Source organism: Tiliqua scincoides, chromosome 3, assembly GCF_035046505.1.
Source record: "Tiliqua scincoides isolate rTilSci1 chromosome 3, rTilSci1.hap2, whole genome shotgun sequence".
Taxonomy (NCBI): domain Eukaryota; kingdom Metazoa; phylum Chordata; class Lepidosauria; order Squamata; family Scincidae; genus Tiliqua; species Tiliqua scincoides.
The window spans coordinates 116332919-116357499 of NC_089823.1; positions in this window are offsets into that span (position 1 = coordinate 116332919).

Below are 24581 nucleotides of genomic sequence, written 5' to 3' on the forward strand. Positions count from 1 at the left end.
GGATTTGTCAAAAATAAATCTTGCCAGAAAATCTCTTTTTCAATCAGGTTATTAGCTTACTTGATGGGAATGCTGTGGATGTAATTTATCTTGACTTCAGTAAAGGATATGATTCCGTATGATGTCTTGGGGCCCAATCCTATCCAATTTTCCAGTGCCAGTGCTGATGTGCCAATGGGGTATGCACTGTTTCCTGTATTGGGAGGACAGTCACAGAGGCCTCCTCAAGGTATGGGAACATTTGTTCCCTTTTCTTGGGGCTGCATTACAGCTGCACCGGTGGTACGAAGTTGTATAGGATAGGGCCCTTAATCAGCAAGTTGGTAAAATATAGGCTAGATGATACAATCATTACGTGGATTCACAACTAGCTGGAGAGCAGTACACAAAGGGTGTTTGTCAATGGCTTTGCATCAACCTGGAGGACAGTTTTGAGTGGGGTGCCCCAAGGCTCTCTCTTTAAGAGGGTTTCAGGGTTCTCTATAACATCTTCATCAATGACCTGGATGAAGAGATAAAAAAGGATCTCATCAAATATGCAGATGACACCAAGCTGGGACGAATAGCAAACATAAATAAGACAGTAGAAGCCTTCAGGAAGACCTTGACAGAATGGAATACTGGTCTGAAATGAAGAAGATGAAGTTCAATAGGGACAAATGCAAGGTTCTGCACTTAGGGAAAAATAACCAAAGACACAGATATAGAATGGAAGATACTTGGCTTGGCAGCACAACATGTGAGAGGAATCTTAGAGTTGCAGTAGATCACAAGCACTATGATGCTGCTCCAAAGAAGACAAATGCCATTTTAGCCTGCATTAGTAGAACCGTAGCTTCCAAGTCACAAGAAGTTGCGGTTTCGCATTACTCTGCACTGGTTAGACCTCACCTGGAATATTGTGTCCAATTCTGGGCACCCCACTTTAAGAAAGATGCAGCCAAACTGGAGCAGGTTCAGAGGAGAGCGACGAGGCTGATCAGGGGGCTGGAGGACAAGCCCTACAAGGAAAGGTTGAGGGAACTTGGTATGTTTCTGGAGAAGAGAAGGTTGAGAGAAGAGAAGGCTGAGAGGGCCTATGACAGCACTCTTCAATTACTTAAGGGCTGTCATATGGAAGAAGGGGCAGTTGAGTTTGTTCTCAATCAATCAATCAATCAATCAATCAATCAATCAATCAGAACCTTTATTGGTATAATGAGTTTGTTCTCAACTGCCACTGAAAGTAGAATTAGATCCAATGGGTACAAACTGCAAGAGAAGAGATTCCAACTGGACATCAGGAAAACATTCCTGATGGTAAGGGTGGTTTGGCAGTGGAACAGATTGCCAAGGGAGGTGGTGGAGTCTCTCTTACTAGAACTCTTCAAGCAGAGGCTCGACAACCATCTCTGGAGATGCTCTAGGAGGATCTTCTGCTATAGCCAAGGCTTAGTTGGACTAAATTACCTTTTAGACTAGATAACTACAGGTTGGACTAGATGACCTTTTAGGTCCCTTCCAACTCTATGATTCTATGATTATTATTTCCCTCATTGAATTTGTCAGTAGATTATTAGAATTTTTTTTAGAGTTTTAGAAATTTCTAACACGACACGACATCTTGAATGAAAATGGAAAAGTATACTGCATAAGCATGATAGCCTCACTTTCTGAAATATTCTATTTCTGTGTTGTTGATTTGCCCTCTTTTTGCTTTATTTTCCTTATAAAGAGAGTGTTTTAGAAGGTTTATTCAAAAACCCACACAAAACTAACAGATCTTCAAAGAAGAAAGAATCTAGTTTGATTTCATCTGCTGTTTGAACTTGAAAAACTGTTATGACTGTTGTGGGATTATTTTCTTTTTAAATGAGCAAATCTGACACAAACATCAAAGGAGAAATAAATACATGTAATAAAGAGAATGTTATTTCTTTTTCATTCCTAAATGATTTATTTTGTTTCTCAAAAACCAAACAAGTGTTCAAATTCTGGGTACTTAGATATTGAAAAATGTAGGAAGCATAATCTCAATAATTCTACTCCATTAAAAAGGAATTTGGAATACATAAGACCATAAGAAGAGCCCTGCTGGATCAGGCCAAAGGCCCATCTAGTCCAGCTTCCTGTATCTCACAGTGGCTCACTAAATGCCCCAGGGAGCACACAAGACAACAGACACAATCTGTGTCCCGGTTCCCTCCCCTGCATCTGACAATCAGAGGCAGCCTGCCTCTAAAACCAAGAGCTTGCACATACCTACTATGATCTCCTCTATAGAGAACTCGTGCAAGGAAAGCGCCCTACAGGTAGACCACAGCTGCGATACAAGGACATCTGCAAGAGGAATCTGAAGGCCTTAGGAGTGGACCTCAACAAGTGGGAAACCCTGGCCTCTGAGCGGCCCGCTTGGAGGCAGGCTGTGCAACATGGCCTTTCCCAGTTTGAAGAGACACTTGGCCAACAGTCTGAGGCAAAGAGGCAAAGAAGGAAGGCCCATAGCCAGGGAGACAGGCCAGGGACAGACTGCACTTGCTCCCAGTGTGGAAGGGATTGTCACTCCCGAATCGGCCTTTTCAGCCACTCTAGACGCTGTTCCAGAACCACCTTTCAGAGTGCGATACCATAGTCTTTCCAGACTGAAGGTTGCCAACTACTACTACTATGACTTTATTACCTTAAGTTATAAACAAACCATTAATGCTCATTCCAACATCATATTTAAACTTGTCACAGCCCAACCCTATATTTGGTGGCGCTGCCAGGTGCAGTGGCGCCAAAATGGCTATTGCTGTATCCAGTGGCACCACCACTAAGGGCCACTGGAGGTCTCCTGGGGGGAGGGGACTTTTGTCCTCTTCCTCTGAGGAAAGCCCTAGGCACCACAATTCGGCTTCTTAAGTCTGCGCCAGCTATTTTGCCAGCACAGACTTGAAAACCTCGAAGTTGGGCTTTGTAGCCTGATTCGGAGAACAGGATACAGCAAAGCAGAGTTCCATCAGTTCCACCCCTCCCAGGGTGGTCATTCCCCCCTGCCCCACCCTTCCCCTGCCCTAGAATGCCTCCCCCCCAAAGCCCTTACTACCACCCAGAGCTCTTACCTTGCTCCAGGTAGTGTCTGTCCAGTGCTAGGTCTGGCACCAGTAGTCCTGCCTCTCCAGATGTTGCAGATGTTGTGACACCCAATGCCCGGTGCTCAGTCTGCATAGGATTGGGCCCTCAGAGGACAGGATAAAATGGCTCACATGTCTAGTACTCCATACAGCCAGCCTCACTTTTAAATAAAGCTTTAAGTCACTATACTAGTAGGATTCCCATACTAGCCCAAATCCTGCAAGGGCAGGGATGTGTAGCATATTAATGTTATGGGTTGAAGGTCCTTCCCAATGTGAACTTGTGTGGAACACAACATGGGTAGCAATTTTAGCCTGAAACAGTATCATGTTTAAACTGGGCCTGAGACACAGGTCAAGAGCTCTAGTCCTTCCCCAATATAAATATAATAGGTTCAACCAATAGCTTCTTGTCAGAAGCTATGCATAGATCAGGGGTGGCCAAACTATGGCTTGTGAGACACATTGCAGCTCTTTGACATAAAATGTGTAGATCATGGAAATATGTTGGCTGACCTTTTTGCATCACAATTAAAATGAAAGGTAAATCAGAAATGTTCAAGCTCTATAAGTATTTGCTGGGTATAAACTGAGAGTCAACTGGGTTAAAAAAATAAGTTTAATATTTTTATTTACCATGAATATTGAGGAATATAAATGCTTCTCAAATATTGCAGATCTCAAACATCTGTCTTGTGGTTCTCAATCATCTGGGGTATTGTATGGGGCTCTTACATTAAGCAAGTTTGGCCACTCCTGCCATAAACAGTATCCATGGTTAGGGGGAAAATGGTGGTGGCAGGCAGCAGCTCCCAGTGGCACACTCCCAGTGGCACCCAGTAACAGTGCCTCTTCTGCCATATCCTGCCCCTCCCAGCCCTCCTGGTGTTACACAGGGCTTCATAGATTTGGGCCCAAATCCTAACCCACTTTCTAGCACTGGCATAGCTGTGCCAATGGGACATGTGCTGCATCCTGCAGTTGGGGAGCACTCACAGAGCCCTCCTTAAAGTAAGGGAATGTTTGTTCCCTTACCTCGGAGCTGCATTGCCCTTATGTCAGTGTTAGAAAGTGGGTTAGGATTGTGCCCTTGCACCAGCTATACAGCTAGTGCGGATCCAAGAAGCCCCATAGGGCTGGATAGGGCCCCATAGGGCTGGGGAGATCTCCTGCCATTTCCTAACCTGCACTGGATACAGCACAGGCCATGCAGCCTAGCTGTACAGACACAGGATAGGATTGGGCTGTTGGGCATTTAAAAGTTTTTGTTTTTGTGAACACATTGACTTTCAGAAACTGTTTCTATTAATTGTATTTCCTTAAACATCCTGTGCCAGTCAAGTTATATATTCTCCTATACTGCTGCCAAGCTCAGACAGCTGTTCATCTGCTGTACAAGGGGACTCAACAGGTAACAGTAAAACAGTTTTCAGTCTCTCTCAGTGTACACATTTGACATCCATTAACTTTTCGGGAGGAATTATGAAGTCCATTAAGTAAGAAGCACAGATCCTCAAGCAAGCTAAAACTGGAGAGGACTCACCCTTCTTCTATCAGATGCAGCAACAGAATTTTCACAGCAGTCTCTGTGAAATGTTTGTTAGGCAGCAGGAAAACTAATAAAAAGTATGATTATATAAATAGGTTAAAATGGGAGTGAGGAAAAATCTGCACATTAACTAGGGCATATGTACAGATGTTGCTCAGCTGGTTGAAAACAGATTTACACACAGCAGTCCTATGCAGTGAAAATGTTTGCACCTAACCCAGTTGGATTCACATGCTTGGCTTCTAATATTAATTGATGACCTGGTAAGAGCTGATTTGCAAGATGTTTTTCTCACCACTAAGTGACTTCTTGTTGAGAAAAGCTGCACAGAATCTATGCTTAGGAAAATACTGGCTTACCATGCCCCCATATTTCTTCATCAACATGCAATATGGCTGAATTGGTGGTGGTGGTGGTGAATTCAGCTAGCTTGTTAACGCTGGACTTGATAAATTTTTGCAGCACACAAAGACCTATTCACACAGTTGCAAATGTATTGCCTGTACTATGGGGCAGCACTCCACCTTCCTCAATCACCTCAAACATTAGGAAACAAAGTTTCTTACAGCGCCAGCCCCTACACCGGCCTACGAGTGTTGTAAATGTGCCATGAAGCATTCATGACGACTCATGAGCCAGATCAGTCAGCGCAAGGATGTGCCCCAGCCTCCCAGCATGAGATCTAGATACAGAGAGAGTAAGCAAGCACCAGCCTAGGGATGCTGGCAAGTGAGTTGGAACGGGGCCATTTTGAGGGTCGGTAGAAAGGTGGGCCGGTGGATGTTTCAAGTCTAGAAGGTGATGGGATCAGCCTTGGCACCTTAGGCCATATTCTAAACCCCCACCCAACCAGCCCAGCATTACACCAGGCTGGTTGGATTTGCGCCAAGAATTTCACTAGTGCAGATCCAAGTAGTCCCATGAAGTGGCTGACGCACGACACGGGGTAAGGGGATGAATATCCCCTTAGTCCAAGCTGTGCCATAGCCACCTCCTAACCTGCACTGGCCAGTCAGCTTTCCTGTTCCAGCTCAGGTTAGGATTGGGCTGTTGATCATGTAATCCTGAAACTGCATTCCTTGTCTTTCAATATCTCATGTGGAAGGATCTCTTGCTTTTTCCGTTTCTTTAAAAGGTCATGCTTATTGGGCACACACACATAGGACCGTGTACATATATGTGTCATTTAGTTGTAACATTAACCGTGGAAGCTGGCTGGGATTAGGAGTGGGGCAGGCAGTCCTGAGATTGATTGTACAGCTTTAGCATGCTTAGACACAGTTTTGTATATATGTGGATAGACCTTGGAGTGCCAAAGTTCACTTTTCAGTGAGAAAACAGCTGCATAAATTGGTCTGAGGAGAACATTTGAAAGATGCAGTAGAAAACAGCGACTGCTTCATGTGCTGCTTCTATGGCATAAACAGCTTGGAAGCTAGTCAGGCACAGCTGGGAAAGCAGCAGCACCAGCAGCAGAATTACCGTGTATAAACTATATTTGCCTTCCCCCCTCCAACTTTCTGTAACACTAGAAAAACCATACAAGGACCTGCTATAGAAAACAAGAAGTCTGGTTTTCTTCATGAATATGTGCATGTAGAGTTGGAAATATTTCAAAGGTGGCAAAGGCCTGGCAAAGGTGCCAGGTGCCAAAGGTTTCAAGTTTCTAGACCTTTCTAGAAACCCTCAAAATGGCCCCGTTCCAACTCACTTGCCAGCATCTCTGTAGGCTGGTGCTTGCTTACCCTCTCTGTATCTAGATCTCATGCTGGGAGGCTGGGGCACATCCTTGCGCTCACTGATCTGGCTCATGAGTCGTCATGAATGCTTTATGGCACATTTACAACACTTGTAGGCCGGTGTAGGGGCTGGCGCTGTAAGAAAGGTGCCCGATCATCCACATATTTACTGAGAAGTAGATCCCATTGAATTCTACGGAGCTGACTCCCAACTGAGCAAGTATGAGGTGCAACCTCAGAAACTCAGGTCTCAATTTCCTTTGTTGGTCAATCCAACTTACAGCTTCTCACTCAAGTCAGTGGGATGTCCTTGCTCAGTGGCCAACAACCATCAATGAAGAAACAGCACCTAACCAGCAAAAGTCACTGAGAAAGCATCTTAAGCTAGTTATGGAAACATCAGCAGTACCTATAATTCTTAGAGAGCAATCCTGACCCTCCATTGGGCCGGTGCACGTCTATTGAGCTGGCCTGGGAGTACTGCAAACGTGCCATAAGGCATGTTTGCACCTCTGTGAGAGTCAGCTGGGCGGAGCGAAGATGCATGCTAACCCGCAGAGGCCACATCCAGCCTTTGGAGCCACTAAGGCTGCGCCAGCCAAGAGTGGCCAGCGCAGAGGTTGGGAGGGTGGGGGGATGCGGCATTTTGGGGCAGGTGGAGGGCAGGCTGGTGGGAGGACCAGCCCTGGGAGGGAGGCGGAACCAGCTTCCGGCACTTAGGCCATATCCTTACTCCCCTCCCAAGCAGCCTGACATTACACCAGGCTGCTCAGACCTGCACCAGTGGTTTTGCTGTGCAGATCTGAGTAGTCCCATTGCGATGGTTGGGGCACTACACACAGTAAGGGGACATAAATTCCCTTACTCCGAGTTGCACTCATCCACCTTCTAACCAGAGCTGGATATGGTGCAGTTCAGTTGTCCTGCCTATTCCAGTGCAGGCTGGGACTGGGCTGTTATTTATATAGCACTTGAGACTAGTTACAATTACCCTGTAACAACCATTGCAACAATCCTGCAATGTCATTATTGTCTTTCTCATATTGCAGAGAGCGGGTTGTGACTGAGGAAGGATGCTAGACCAAGGTGTGATATCCATCTATCAGGTGCCCCCCTCATCTGGTGGTAGGCAGGACCTCAGCGACTGCATGGAAGAGACAGGAGCTGCAAACAGTAGCCTTTTGGTATGGTTTAATTGTGTCAGCAGCTTAACACTCATAGGGCCTGTTACATTACAGGTACATCACACAGCTTGTCAGAAGGAACATTGCCTCCTTAATCTTCTGCCCACTTGCCTCAGGGGTGCGCTCCTTCCTCCCCTTCCACTGGGCCAACAAGGGCTTGTCTGTCCTAACTCTCCCAACACTCAATTTTAGTGGATCTTCTTATGTTCTTATGTTGAATTGAAGTGTTGACCCCTGGTTTACATTTTTCTCAGGAGGAAGGAGTGAAAGGGTTAACTTTGGCTGCAGCTTGCAGATACTATAGTCCTGGTGACTAATAGCCCTTAATTATCTCAGCATTGTCCTCTTGCTCTCCTCTGGGCTTCTCCTGGCTGCCTGGACAGCCCTGACCAACCTGCAGATAATGCCAGGAGATGATTTACACTTGATTTATTGGCAGAAAATTCTTGACCTATAGGCAACTACCTACGGTATGTAAAAAAAAAAACACTGTGAGAACTGCAATGGCTTCACTTGACACAGTAATGTTCCCAATGCAATGTTTATCGCAGTGTACTTTTGATGCAGTATTTTTGGCAATACAGAACCGACATGAGCCAAAGGGTTTCACCACCACTTTCCTTCCTGTTTGCAATACCTTCAAATGCATATTTTCTGCATGTCTAAATTTTCTAATATACTGGAGATGATGTTGCCTTGTGTATTTTTATCCTATTTCCTCAATGCTTTCTTTTTCAGATGATATTTCTCCCGGCTTAAGGACACTTGATGGGGCTTGAAGGGTCTGTGAATTGCTTGCGTTCTTTTCCGTTGTTGTGCCCTGTTTGAAAATGACTTGATGGTAATAATCATAATCATTCAGTTCCTAGCATGTGATGTGTCTGACAAGTTTCCTTGCCTTCTCAGTTAGATTACCCCCTCCATTCTCTGGCAATTAGTCTGATTGTAGAATAGCATTGTTTACAATTATCCCCTTGCTCTCTCGTGTTTGTCAACTGGGAAATCTGAGTTTGTTCCCTTTATATCTTTTGATGTATGCAATTCATTTCTGACACTCTCTCCAAATCTTTCTTTATTTCCCTTTGATTTTCTTTGGAGCTTTTCCCCCTTGCTTGCTGTTTAGACTGAGGGCATTAAAAAAAACAAAAAACCATTGCCTTTAAAATCCAGCTTTTATATTCATTTAGCATCCACAAACTGCTTCATTTTAAAATGCTTTTGCTGAACATATTTCTACTGATCTGTCCATAAGGCACCTTGGAGCCAATGCTTTAATGCTAATTGAACTTAGGTTCTAGCGTGCGGCGGCTACTTTATAGCAACTGTGCATCCATCTGAGTGCCTGGTAGCAAAAATGCCCTTACCAAACAGCAGCATCTGCTAGAAATACAGCATATGCTGCACTTTTTCCCCCTCACTACAAAGATACTATCTTCAAACTGCCAAAGTGACATATATAAGCAGAGTAGCACTTTCTGCTGTTGCCCTGTGCCCTTCACATGCGTCAAATATCCAGCTACTCATTAGCTACGCTATAACTCAAGTGTTCTTAGAGTGCTCCTTAATTCAATCAGCTGACAAAACTTCCATTATTTGTATAGACCCACTATGCATACATTACAGGAAACATTGCACCTCATATTTTAAGCAGCAGGGGTTGGGGGAAAACGTCTTTGGAAAAAGCAATCCTATTTTGTTAAAGACAAAAAGTAACTTTTGAAACAGCTGCAAAGTAAGAATAATTAATACAACACTTGCAAGCCAGTATGGTCCAGTTGAAAGAATATTTTGTCAAATTCTCCTTTTCCTTGAAACTTCTGGCTTAACCATTTAGCCTTTATTTCAACTGAAATGGAACTTAGACCAACGTTGCGTGTACGCAATTGGGATACAATATGGACCAGTCAAAAATGGGTTAAGATGCTTAAGTTCATGCTTTGCATGGTTCTCTTGCTTTTCTCTCTATCTGGTTCACTCCCCACAATTAAGTTTCAGATTGGAAGCTGCATAGGGCAGGGACCTCTCTTTAGAAATATGTGGGTACTTTTTATCTGTACAGCATCATCTACATCAGTGTTTCTCAAACTGTGGGTCGGGACCCACTCGGTGGGTCATGAGCCAGTTTCAGGTGGGTCCCCATTCATTTCAATATTTTATTTTTAATATATTCGATTTGATGCTACCATGGTATGTGACTGCATTTGGGGAAATGTTACGGACTCGTACTTTTAACAAGCTACAATGTATATTCTTTTAACAATGATAGTCAATGGGAGTCACTCCTGGGTAAGTGTGGTTGGATTGCAGCCTAGGATTGATAAAAATTTTCCTGCTTGATGATGTCACTTCCAGTCAGGACATCACTTCTGGTGGGTCCTGACAGATTCTCATTCTAAAAAGTGGGTCCCGGTGCTCAATGAGTGAAAACCCACTGACCTACACTGATGGCATTGTATCATTGGCATACAAAGATGGGGACTGAGGGGGCCCTCAGCCACAGGTACTGCTGGTACTGCCATTGGGAGGTGACAAACTGCCCCCAGCCCCCCCCCCCGTGTCCCCCTGTGTCTCCTAATATGGCGGCAGCAGCGCAGCTTCAGACATCAGCGAAAAATGCATGATTTTGGGTGACTCTGCGACTTGTGAGTCATGCTTGTGGAAGGCTCTAAAAAAGACTCAAGTCACGGCCCCCTGACTCATCCCCACGCATGCTGACTCAAGTCTGTTTGTGTTTGTGGGTGCTTGCTTACTGTTTCCATGGTGAGGAAACTTCATGGGGCCATAATTTTGACCAGTGAGCAGCAGGGAGTTCCAGCAGGGAGGCAGGGAAGGGATAATGTGAGCAGGAGCAGGGCGGTGGGACTGAGTGCTTTTTTTCCATCTCTGATGGAAAGGAAGGAACAAATGATCATTGGACAAAGGATCAGCATTCTCATATTTCTATTGGCTGAGTGAGGGGAGGAGAATGAGGAGGGGTGGGGCAACCCTCACTGAATGACCAGCTGTAGTGGGACTACTTCTGAGTAGAGCTGCCAAGGATCGGGCTGCCCTGGTAAGCCTCCCAGCTGCTGCTTGTGACCCTTCTCCTTCTTGTCACTCCTGTTATGGCCCTCACTCAGTCCCTCCTACCCCTCCTGCCCTGTTTACGGATGGAAGGGGGAAGCAGGGCAGTAGTTAAAGAGAACTCTCCCACACATACAGAGCCTAGAAGCAGCCCCATTTTTCCCATGGCTGGCTTTTTAAAGGGGGCAACTCATCCCAGGGAAAAAGAGAGGAGGAAGGGGAGGAGTTCATAGCAATCACACTTTGCATGGCATGACTCTGTTGTTACTTGGGAGGGAGGGGAACCCTCATTGAATGAATGGCTACAGAGGGGCTACTTTTGAGTAGGGCTGCCGAGGAATGGGTTGTCCTGGTAAGACTCCCAGCTGCTGTGCGTGACCCTCCTCCCTCTCGCCACTTCTGTCCTGGCACTCTTGCCATCCCTCCCACCCCTTCTACCATCTTTACAGATGAGCCGGGACAGCCAGGGAGTGTTCAAAAAGAGCTCCAACACACACACTCCCTGACAGCAGCCCCGTTTTTTTCCACTTTTTAAAGGGGGGCTTTTTAAAGGGGAGGTGACTTGACTCAAGCCCATTCAAGTCACTAAAGGGAGACTCAGAAAGTGCTGCCATTAGGACTCTTTTTCGAGTTGAGTCATGGGGGTGGTGATTAAGAAACTTGACTCGAGTCAAGCCTTGCTGGGTTTTCCCATCCCTGTTAGAAAGGCAGAAAATAGGAGAGAGCAAATAACTGAATAGATAACAACTCCCCCTGCAGGTGCAGGCCAACATTTACTTACTTTCAGATTATATATAGGGCTGTACCCTCTCCAGCCTGGGATGAAGCCTAAAGCAAGTCTAGGGAGTGGAGCCAGTTCTGCAGCCGGTTGGTGGTTTTTTCTTATTTGTTTTTGGTAATCTTAAGAAACTATCTCTGCAGTGTTTGGTGTGGCTTGGATTGGAGTGGGTATGGGGAGTACAGCTCAGAATGTCATTTCACCTACAGTTTAGCTAAAGAAGCAGCAAGAATGGATGGGGATATGGGCCATTCATTTTCTGGCAACAGGCCCCAAAGCAGGCTTCTGCCATGTTTTGCCCCACTTCCTTTTCTTTCCCTCCACTTTTCAAAGCTGACTATTGTATACGCCAGCGGTCTCCAAACTTCTTGGCTAGAGGGCTAGATCACATATCTGGCACAATGTTGACGGTCAAGAAAAAAAAATTAAATATAAAATTTAAATAAATACATTGGAGATGGAACTCAGATGAATGAATAAATGAATGAATGGATTCAAATTTCCAGGATGTCTCCAAGCACCAACACACACCACAGAAATAAAGTACACACTCAAATGGACCTCCATTCCTTCACCTCCCAAGCAGCTTACTTAAATATACAGGAGTAAATACCTCAGATTCAGCACATCACAGGAAATACCCAGAGCATGCTCTGGGGGCTAGGGAGGCTTCCCCCACCCTCAGAAAGCCTTTTAAGGCCCTCAGAGGGCACAAAACGTTACTTTTGGTTTTTCGGGAAAACCAGGAAGTGGTGTTTTTAGGTCTTTAGAAGTTGTTATGCAAGCCAGGGAGGCCGCGTGCCCTCAGAGCACCCTCTGGATGTGACCGGAGCGCAGCTCCGGTCATGTTTGGTCGAGTGTGCCAGAGGCTCACAAGGGACCAGAGGCTGGGTGCAGGCCGGATAGAGGATCACCACAGGCCACACCTGGCCCCCAGGCTGGGGTTTGGAAACCTCTGGTATATGCTGTTGCCATTCCACTCCCTGCCTCACCTCTCCTTCCAAGTTGATCTGGAAGGAAAGAAGGGGCAGATTGACATAGCAAAAGTGCACATGGACTGGCTGCCACTAGGAGGAAAAGCATAAGAATCCACGGCCACTCAGTTGCCTTCTGGTGGGTCTCATATTCAAGGTGGGTCTCAGGTTGTAGTTGCTGCTTGGGGTTCTTGACAAGTTGAACACAACTGATCTAGAGAACAGAGTGGACATCAAGAAGACAGGATGGCATTCATGTTCCACAACACAACCCTGTACAGAACACTATAAACATGTGACTTATCACGTGCTAACGATCTGTTTAAGGAGGTGCCACAACTTAATGGTGGTATATCTGCTTTGCAGACAGTCTCTAAAGTAGGACAGAAAAAAATTCCTGTCTGAAACCTTAGAGAATTCCTGCCAGGTAGTGTTGACAATGGATTGATTGACTCAGTATAAAGTAGCTTTCTGTGTTCTTACACAGCAATCTTGTGCCTATCTACTCAGAGTAAGCCGCACTGAGTTTAATGGCACTTACTGGCAAGTCAGTATGTACAGGGCTTGCACCCTTATTATTGCAAGAAGATATACAAAGCTACTTGATGCATCTATAGACATATATCATAGTGCAAAGAGAACATACTCTTTAATACAGTAACACACATTTATGAAGCATCTCTAATGATGACTAATTTTTAAGCAACCTGATGAGTAAATTGATTATTACCAGAACAAACAATTAGAAATTCATTGCCCCCAGTCAGATAACAGAAGCAACAACAACAGAAAAAAAGCTGCTTTCTGTGAATTTCGCCTCAGACTATTAGGAGATAAATGTACTATCATGCAAAGATCTCTTTTCAAAGCACTTTGTCTTTGATTAACCTTTAATTCTTTAAATTTCAGCGGACATTTGGAAGTCTGTGACAAGACTGCAAGGGCTGGTAAGTCAGGCCTACACAAAATGTGACCAACTGCAGCCTACCAGTTATATGTGGATGTAGGCCAGGTGATTGACAACTCCACTGTCTGTGCAGTTCTGTACAGTTACAGACCTGGCCCCTGTGCCGCTCTGGGATACAGGACCACAACATGCCACCCCACCCCCAGACTTGCCCAGCCATACAGAGGCTCGCGTGACATCTCTGGGTGCTCTGAATGCCTTCTGAGGGCTCTGGAGCACCATTAAACTGTACTTCCAATTTTTGCTGGAAAACAGGAAGTACTGTTTATGAGCACTCTGGAGGCCTCAGAAGGCTTTCAGAGCAGCTGGGGATGCATTGTTTGGGCCTCCCCGTGATGGCTCTGGAGGGCGGGTGGAGGTGGCAGGGCGGGTGTGATGGTGCTGCCCCCACAAAAGCCTTGGGCTTTTGCCCCCCATGACTCCCCCAGGACTGCAACTGGTCCTACGTGACCATCATAACTTCGGTTATGTTTGGCTGGTGGGTCACATGTTATGCAGGAAAGGTGAAGAAAATTAGACCTAAGTGACACATATGCTATGGGAACACGTGGGGATGCTCAGTAGGGGGTAGTTAAAATGTGTAGTTGTGACATCCTGTATTAAATAGAAATCCTATGCACTCTTACATGGGAATAAGCCTTAATGAATGAAGAGACCAATCCTATCCTTCCCCCCTTACTGGTGCAGCTACACCAAATGCTGGATTCAGCAGGAAGAGGATCAAGGCGCTTCAGAGGTGAGAGAGGATTTAAATCCCCTTACATCTCTGTAAGCCTCCCACTCCACAATGGATTTCCTCAGACCTGTGCTAGCGATTTCACTAGTGCAGATTAGAGGAGAAAAAGGGCACATAGAGGCGGCAGGAAAGGGGGTTAGAATCTGGCATGTGCCATCTCTGATGGATCCACCTCGTCCTGCAGCCTCCCTGCTCCATTATGCCCCACTCTCCACCCAGTTTTGCCCCTTCCTGCCCTATTCCAACCTCTCCCACCCCTCCTGCTGATTTACCTGCTCTGTTTTAAGATGGAAGAGCTGACCATGTGGTTGGGAAGGTTCCATCCTTCCCACCAGTGTCCTGGCAGCGCGCTACTAAGGGTGCAGCCAGAAAGCGCTTTACAGCACTTTTGCAGCAGTTAGCACTGCACTGCACCAGTTACTGCTGGTGTACAGCTAGTGTTAGCTTTATGGCATTTTTGCAACAGCTGGCACTGCCAATAGGTCTGGGCTGTAAATAGGACTTAGGTGTAAATATGCACAGGATTGCGCTGATTGGTAGGCATAGTGAAGCAGAGTGAAACAAAATACTAACTCCATAATATTCACTATATCAACATCTGATTGTTGACGTCAACAATGATGTAAGTATTTTTCCCCCCAACTATACGTACTAGAAGGATGCATGGGAAACGGAAATGTACAATTTGGTGACCCACTCATTTCACCACAGAATGTGTGGTCTGGGTCCAAAAATGCTTTTTAAGTTAACAGCCCAATCCTTCCTGTGCTAAGAAACATAAAACCAGAAAGAGTTGTTCTTTTTTACTTTGTTCTGAGAATATCTATTCTGTAATATACAAGAAAGTTAATACTGGCTCCAGAATAGCAAGAAGCAGTAATTTTATCATTATTTTGTCAGTCTCTGTCAATCAGTGGTAAGAAAATAGTCACTTGCTTACTTAAAGTTGAAACAAATTGCCTGTTTTAAGGGAGAACTGAAATCTAGAGATTTGTTCAAATTAAGAACTGAGATTGAAATACATACCAATGGCAATGGTCACATCATTATTATTGTTATTAATCATTCACTGTAAATGCCTTCTTTTCATATTATGTTGCCCCCCCGTTATATATTGTTATTTTATGAGGGGGGTTAGCGAATGCTCATCGTAGTTAGTATGTTGGAGGGAGGAGAGTTTGCATATTGTAGGTTGTATGTTGTACTTTGTAGGTATAGTAGCCCTCTTCATACATTCCCCTTTCCCAGGAGAGGGAATGTGTGAAGGGCTTCTAAAAAATGCTGTGATAGTTCCACTTCACCAGTGATATACACTGTAACTCTGCCCCCTACTCTTCTGGCCACATTCATGCTTTTGCAGAGACAAATGCTGAATCCACAGGGGAGGGAACATCTGAAGAGAGCCAGTATCTGTCTGTGTGCACACCCCTACAGGAACCCTGTCAGTGAGGACTTGGCCAAGAAGAGCCAGACATGAAGGCATGCAACCATGTTCCCAAAGTCCAGTGTTTCATTTTTTACCCACAGGCTGAATGACAAACATTCACATATAACGGAGAAAGACAAGACACTTAATATACTGCTTTTCAACAAAAAGTTCACAAAGCAGTTTACAGAGAAAATCAAATAACTAATGGTTTATATTTAAATAAGCCAACTAACGGCTTATTTATATTTAAATATAGATGAAGAGCTCAGTGTTTTGAATAAGAATCCAATCCTATCCATTTCCTTCCCCCTCACTGCTGATGCAGCAGTGCCAAAATGGCTACCCCTGTATCTTATGGTGGGAGGCAGTTGCAGAGTTTTCCTTTGGAGAAGGGAACAATCGTTCTCTTATTTAGAAATAAGCCTTCATGGCGCAGGGTGTCTACTTGGACCTGCACAAGCTAAGTAACTGGTGTAGGTCTGCATGACCACATGCCATGGGATCAGGCCTGAGGGTTAGGATTCAGCAGCCACCACTGCCACTGAACCAACCCCCTTCCTGAACCTGCTCACCTCCCACCCAGTTTCACTCCCTCCTGGCCCCATTCTACCTTCTCCTGCTGATTTACCAGCTCCAGGAAGCGGTGGGAGAAGCAATGACATGAGCAGGAAGGTGCAGGGCTTCTCTCTCCTGGGAGCACACTGAGTAGTGTGTAGTTGGTGCCTTTTGTGACTGACCTTGACTGTTTTACAGCAGTCAGCACCAGCGGAGGACTCCTACCAGTGATGGTAAGCAAAAAATTAATAATAATAATAATAATAATAATAATAATAATAATAAACAACAACAACAACAACAACAGGTATTTATATACCTCCTTTCTTGGTCTTTATTCAAGGCGGTTTACATAGGCAGGCTTTATTTAAGTCCCTTATTATTAAATAGGGATTTTTACAATTTCAAAGAAGGTTCTCTCTTTCAAGAACCACTACATTCAAGGTGTTTCATTCCGATCTGGCTTCACATTCTGGCCTCCATCCTCCCACGCTCAGAGCAGATGGAATAGCTCGGCTTCAGCTTGTCAGCTGCTTCAAGGTCGCACGGTGCCGGTGGCCTCGAACTGGCGACCTTGTGGATGTTATCTTCAGGCAGACGGAGGCTCTACCCTCTAGACCAGACCTCCTGCCCACTCCAATTGGACTCTAAGGCACTTGGAACTGATGAAAGTAAATTCTGAAGGAATGAACAGTACAGATCTTAATTTTAAAATTTCAGTATATTTTAAAAAATAGTTTTGGATTTAACATGACATTGTACTTGTACAATTTGCTGTGCGATGCTGAAAACTGTTGGAATATTTGAATTAGTAATTTTAATCCATTCTCACCACATACATTTGTATTGCTTTGTATCCTACAGTCTTGAAAATAAGGTTGAACATTCATTTTTCTTTTAACTGTCACAGCATACCATCCTATACTATGATAATTATATGTATAATTATATGTAATTACCACAGAATTACATTTTAAAGGTTTTGAATATTTTGTGGTTTCTCATATGCACAATTTGTTCTTTGTTTTGCTAGTCTGGAATAGCTAACTTGCTTTGACTGCTTGTATCAGCAGTAAATTGCGGGGGGGGGGGAGTAACATGGAGCTATTGAGATTGTAATATAGATGAATGTCTTGATCCACTGATTTAAAAAAAAATAAACTGATCAAAGAATAACTATATCAGATGTTAGAACAAAACAGTGATATGGGTTGAAATTTGAATCACCATATAAAAAGATTAACCTGTTCTGAAACTGAGTCCAATCCTGCCCAATTTTCCAGCACAGCTGCAGCTGCAATGCAGCCCTGAGGTAAGGGAACTAACGTCCCCTTACCTTGAGGAGGCCTCTGTGACTGCTCCCCTACCGCAGGATGCAGTGCATGCCATGTTGACACCACTGAGTCAGCATTGGAAAGTTGAATAAGATTGGGCCCACAGACTCTCAATATGGTAGTATGTGTAAAAGGTGACTTCAGAACATATTAACCTGTGAAATAACCCTGTAGTTTGAGATCTCAACGCAAATAAGTAACAACAATAACAGCATCATTCAGACTTGGTTATATCTGTGAATGAGCCATGACAGATGAAACAACATTCACAACAGTCACATACCCTCACCTATTTTTCAGGGGTGTCAGTTTGCATGTTCTTCAGTGAATCGACAAGTGTGTGTGATCAATGTGCATGTGTGAAGAGTATTGGCATTTGCACTGCTGCACAGAATTTTCAGTAAACAGAAGCCAAACGGAAGTTGATTCAAAGACACTTCAAAGGTTACTTCCTCAATAACCTGAATGTAAAGTAGACTCATACATCTGTCTAAATTCGTCATTATTTGACAAACTGTTCTACAATATTAGCAATGTTCCATTAATTTCTAGTGATCTGCCTTTTCACTCACAGTTATACTTCACCCAGTACCTGGAGTTAAGTGTATGTAAAAGTAAATGAAGAAATCCAGATACAGAATATCTGAAGCTCCATGATTCCCACTGAAGAAATCTCCATAATTATAGAGATTATAGAGATTACATAGTAATACTAATTCTCCACTAAAACTGATGCAATTAAAAGATAGCACAACTTCTAAATTAAAACCTCAAATTTGCATTTGAAAGATAATGATGAGATTAGTCAATAAAACTTTGCGAACTAAAAATGTAATCTTTTTTCACAGAAAAACAAAAGAAAGAAAGAAAGAAAGAAAGAAAGAAAGAAAGAAAGAAAGAAAGAAAGAAAGACCTACTCTCAAATCAACATAACACACTATTTCTGGATTTGGGGAACATCTGCTTAAAGATGTATATTGAATGGTGATTTAAAAGGCATTAGGCTGTGCTCCAAATAGCTTCTGGGTCTATTGTTGCATGTATATTGTCAGCAAATCATGCCGTAAAACTTTTCCTGGACTTTGCCACTTCAGGATGGTATAGTCGCTCTACCCCAAATTCAAAATTCTCCTCAACTCCCCCAATCTTGCAGCCCAATTCTAACCAACTTTCCAGCACCGATGCAGCCATGCCAGTGGGGCATGCATTTCATCCTGTGATGGTGGAGTCACTGAAATGAACTCAAGGTAAGCAAACATTTGCAAAGGCTGCATTGCCGCTTCATTGACAATGGAAAGTTGATTAGGATTGGGCTATGTCTAAGAATGGCAAGTCTGTGTCTTTCTTGCTGAGATTGTAATTTTTTGTGTGCAGTTGTTTTCATGAGTACATTTTCATATATACAGTGCCTTTTTCCCATTTGTAGCCTGGTGTAGTTCAGGAAGAGTTAGGAATTTGCATGTTCAGTATGATAACTGAAAACACAGAGAACATCAGTGAAGTACATAATATCCAGAACTGCCTGGAAATGAGCAAGGAAACACTGGAAACTAGTACACTAACCCCAAAATGACCTTTTACAATATTAAATCTTTAAGAGCAAATTAATTTTGTGTATAATTGTTGCAGTCTAGAATTTCTGATTCTAATCTAATAAGATAAATACGTGCATGGTGTCAGGTTCTGAACATGGTTTCTTTTAAATGATCAATTACAGTCTGCATTCACACCACACTAGTAATTGGGAATCAGGGTGGAAGCAGTGCTGTCACTAGGGAGGTGTGGGGAGTGCAGGCCGCACCGGGTGACATGCAAGGAGAGTGACACACACTGGGGAGGTCATGCAGTAAAATCATGGTTTTTAGGAATAATACCATCATGTATATACCGTTGGATATGGAATTTACAGCAGAATGTAATGGGAAAAAAAAACCGGAGTAAAATATCTCCTTTCTATCAAAAGTTATGGCCAAAAAGCCAGAAAATCTATGAAAAGTGAAACTGAGTCCTATTGTGCATTTACTTGTGAGTATGAGAACTTGCCTTTGTCCATCAGAAAGGACAGGCTGAGAGGAATCTAACAACACCAGAATGGACCCAATCCAATGAACGCAGCCACCAAAAAACACCTGATAAGGAAGTTCCTCCCTCCAAGTTGACGAATTTAGTCTTACGGAAAGTGAAACTAAGCATTTACTTGCGAGTTAGTGTTTACTCACAAGTAAGCAAACGTGCATTGGCTCTGGTCAGGCCAGGAGAAGGGAATACAAGACCACCAGAGTGGTCCTGATCTGATCAAACTGGTGCTCAACAAATGCTCCAGAAGGCAGCCTTCCTCCCCCCATAGAAAGAATGAAACAGAGGCTTCAGTTAGAAAGGTGATTTTTTATTTTATTCTTTAGACTTGCAAGCCAGATGGATCCTGACAGTGATCTGGTTTAAACATAAGAACTTAAATTGAACTGGGCACTGGGTAGGGCTGAAAATCTTACTGATTTGGGGGATAGGTGTTGCAGGCAGGCTACAGAGAAAATTCATTTGGTGGAACAGGGCTGCCTTCCCTTTATTTGTTGTATTTTAATTATTTATAATTATTTTAATTTGCTTGATGATGTCACTTCCAGCAATGACATAACTTCCAGCGTGTCCTGGACAGATTGTCATTCTATAAAGTGGGTCTCAGTGCTAGAAGTTTGAAAACCACTGCAGTAAGGTGTTAGTAAGCTGACAGCCTTGGGAGGGCTGTCACTAGTGACCAAAATGGGCTGTCACTAGTGACTAGTGACCACTAGTGACCAAAATCACCAAATACATGTATGTATGTATGTATGTATGTATGTATGTATGTACATACATTAATAGTAATAATATTATATAGCAATCAATGTGTAATTTCATGCAGAAAGCAATGAAACAAACCACGTTGAAATATCTGCGTTCTATCAAAAAGTACAGCCAAAAAACCATTACCCAGGGTATTGCCCCACCCACTGCATGGGAAGTGGTCCCACCATGGGGGTGATGCGCTGGCCTCCTACACTGAGTGATGGAAACCCTGTGATGCGACTGGGTGGAGGTGGAAACACAATCACTGCGAAAACAATGTCTGTGCATTATTCTGTATGCCTGTGTCTGGATCAGGCCTTCTGTGGTTAACATTTGAAATCTTCAGATGCCAGAGATTATCTTAATTGCCAATGAAGTCACTGTGTTATTAAAATTCTTTTAAAAATGCATTGCAGCATTAAATGAAAGGTTTAAAAATATTTATATCTACGTATGTATTTTTTTAAGAACTGAAGTATCCAAGTAATTTTGTCCTGAATTTCATCCAAGGACCTATTTAGTCAACATCTGCTGTTCCTAGGCCTTACTGCATCCGCCTATAGTATTGCAAATAGTGCAGGCAAAAAGGACAAACATATAAACAAATGCCTCCTCTGCACAAGCCCAGTTTAAATGAAATGCATTTGCACAATTGAGCCCTACTTAGGTTTGTGTGGAACTTATTCTTAAATCTGTAGATCAAGGAGAATCAGATTTAAAATGTTTTGTTTTATTCCCACTTTTGGAGCATCAGCTACACATGCTGTGTTATGCCTGACGTGTAATGGCTGTGTCCTCTTTCAAGAGTGAGTACTGTTGGGTCAAGCGCCAAGCTAAATGTTTATTTTTCTAACTGTTTTATAGTGGAGTTTGGTGAAAAGACTTGGCACAGTGCATGGTGGTTTAATTTTAAGCCTGACAGCAGTGCTGGCTTCTCTCTCTCTCTCTCTCTCTCTCTCTCTCTCTCTCTCCTTTGTAATTTAGTAGCTATGCTACTGAAGCCTATGGAAGATTAATGAATGGTAAGGTTCTGTGGCAGTTTTGAAGAGATGCAGGATAAAGCAAAACCAGCTACCATCTGTTCATGATGTCTCTTACAGCTCTTTTAAAGAACACTGTTATCAGCAGGAGATAAAGGTATACAATGACGTTCGATATTAACATTTTACTGTCAGCCATAGGGAGTTTTGTTTTAAATTGAACCTAGATTAGTAGTATTTTGCATTTGGATAGTGCTTTGAGTATTAATAGAATCATAGAATACTAGATTGGGAGGAATACCCTAGAGGTCATCCAATCCAACTCCCTGCTCAGTGCAGGTGACTACAGCATCCCTGTTGTGTATTCAACCTCTGTTTGAAAACCTCCCAGGAGGGAGAACCTCCGTGAGTGTGTAAATGGTCACTCCCCCCCACCTTCAGAGCAATTCTGGGCTCTCGCCACCTGGAACGGTTCTGAAGGTGAGGGAGAGGGGTCACTTACATGGCGCGTTGAGGTACCTGCAAAACTTGGCAGTCTTTCTTGCTGAGATTGTAGTTTTCATCTATACAGTGCCTTTTTCCCATTTGTAGCCTGGTGCGGTTCAAGAAGAGCAATTTGTATGATAACCAAAAGCACAGAGAACATCAGTGAAGTACATAATATCAGTGAAGTACGTAATAATATCCATGCTTTCTTCACTGAAATGTTGGTTATCTGTTTTAGGAAAAAATGGTTTGTGACTTCTGTTTGGCTTAGTGGTCTATAGTACTCCCACAGTGATAGCACATGTATTATTCTTTTATTCTTATTTTATTCTGGCTTTCATGCTCATATTCCTGGCTTTCTGTACAGATGTGTACATCCCTGACATATAATGCAACTTCCTGTTCCTTCTTGTCAGGTCTGTTCCTTTTGAACAAGTTATACCGTTCCAGTCCTGTATTCTTCTCATGGATCTCATCTACCTATTCCACAAGTTTCTTCCTGCATCTCTCATCATCTTATTGCTAGTGCTTGACTTTATATTTGGTTCTGTATTTTGTTCTCCAGTCCCCTTTGTATTTAGCTTAATGTTCTCCTGATGAGACTTGGAAGGTTCTTGTCAAATACATTCTACTCTGTCCTTAGGTGGTGCAACTCATATCTTGCCAGGAGACCTTCATATAGTAGGCCAAGAAACCAAAGCATTCCCAGAGATGCCGTGTTCATAGCCAGTTGTTCACTGCCAGGATCCTGTGTTCTCTTGTTATACTTTGACTTTTGACAGGAAGAAGAGAAGGAACACCCTTTGTGCCTCCACTTCTTCCCTTCAATTTCCTGTGCCCTGTCATCTCTCAAAATCTTTCCAAGGCCACTTCCTATGTGGAAACAGCAGGAAAAGACTGAAGTCACTGGATTTGATGGGTCTCAGCATCTTGTAGATAAGGCTGAACCACAGTCGATAAATTGCTCAGAGGAGCCAAGTGATCAGCTTTATGGGACCAGATAGAATTTATTGTTCCCTTGAGTTCACCTGCTGAAATAGTTGTCACCCAAGCATCCCTGTAGTAGTGGAGTCTCTCTGAAGCTCCCCCCCCTTTTTTTGCAAGCTCATGAGGTGGTGCTGTAAGTAAAGTGCCTGTGTACTGCTTCCACATGCCTTGAATCAGCACTCCAAGGACTTCAACCTGACAGTGCTGATCAGCTGTTACATGGTACATGTGTGGAGCATGACATGTGCTCCAGGTCCTGCATACATATCTCACTCCATTCCACTGGCTGATCTTCCACTGGCAGAGCTGATCCAGGCCCAGAAACCTGTTCCCATTCATGGATTAGGTTTAATGGATCAAAAGGATTGACTGTGATTATTTTGGCATTCATTCTTGCTGCAACCTCCCCCCCCCCCCGGCTTTGTAGGACACTACCAAGATGCTTAACAACTCTGATATTACCTCATTGTTCCCCTCCCCATCCAAAGGACACTTGAGGACTACACATGCTTATTATCCCTCTGGAAGTGATCAATTCTAACTAATTAAGAACTTTATCACAAACCCCGGAGTCATAGAAAGCCATCTCCTATGTGTGTTTTTCAACTTGAATATCAAAAGGCTTGGAGAAATGAACTAGGCTATTTGTTAACCAAGGGGAGAATGTATCTCCCAGAACAATTTTACTGATAACCTAAGGCAGAGATGTACTTTGTTGGATTTCAGAGACATGCAGCCTTATCTTTAGCATAGATTCACACAACTAAATGTGACCATTTGTCTTAGTAAGATGAGGTCCCTTCCCTTTTATTTACTTCATGGTAAGTGTAATAACATGACCATTGAGGAGTTAAACCTTAGAACTTCCTATTATGGGCTGGAGCTAGATTACACCTTTAGACTTTTCTTTTCCATTTCTTTCCCTTTACCTGTGTTCTGTCCCACAGTAAGGAAGTATGCTTGTTTGATTACAATAAACAGCAAATAAGAATTATTATTATTATTTTCTGGAACACAGGGCCTCAATACACAAGTGGCAAAGAGAAAGTCTAGCTATGGTATCCTATGGAAAAACAGAGGCTTTGATATAGAAAATTTGGCAACAATATGTTTGGCAACAATATACTGAAAAAGTGGATCAGTATTTTCTAGCAAATGAATCACAGATCAAGGCAAACATTCTTCCCTTTTAGATGTTTGCTGCAACTGCAGAAGCTGGGGGAGGGAAGTCTTAACAGATCCCCAAAATGTCTTTACAGAACATTATACCCCAAAACCAGACATTATTGTGGAATATTTTAAATGCCATAGTAGGATGTGAAGGGAAGGACAGTCTGTTTCAGAATATGTAGCTGAGCTCAAAGAGCTAGCTGAGCCCTGTTCTTTTGGTTATGTCTGGAAGATATTTTGAGAAACAGTAAATGTGGATTAAATGAGGAAAAAATTCAAAGGCAGTCGTTGGCAGAAAGAAATCTGACTTGGGCAAAAATGATAGAATTAGCAAGAGCTAAGAAAGCAGAATGGAAGAACTTAAAGGATTTGCATTTTGAAAACAAGGAAATTCATATGGACTTAATATATAAAATATAAAGTCCATCACAAAAGTCTCAGATCTTGTTGTGAAGGAGTTCATTCAGCTGCAGTTTGTTAGTGTAAAATGTTCCAGTGCCATGGATGAAAAAAAAAGGACACCTATAGCCCAATCCTATCAGGTTGACGTATCGTTGGAACTCATATTCCAGCAGCGCAACAGCCTTTCTGACACTGCAAATTGCAACATGCTATCATGTGCAATCAGGCCACTGCCAGAAGCAGTGAGTGGCAGCAGCCATGTGTCAGTGGCCCATGAAGTCACACTGGCACCAGTACGGTGCAGTGGGTAGGGGGTAGGTGGAATAT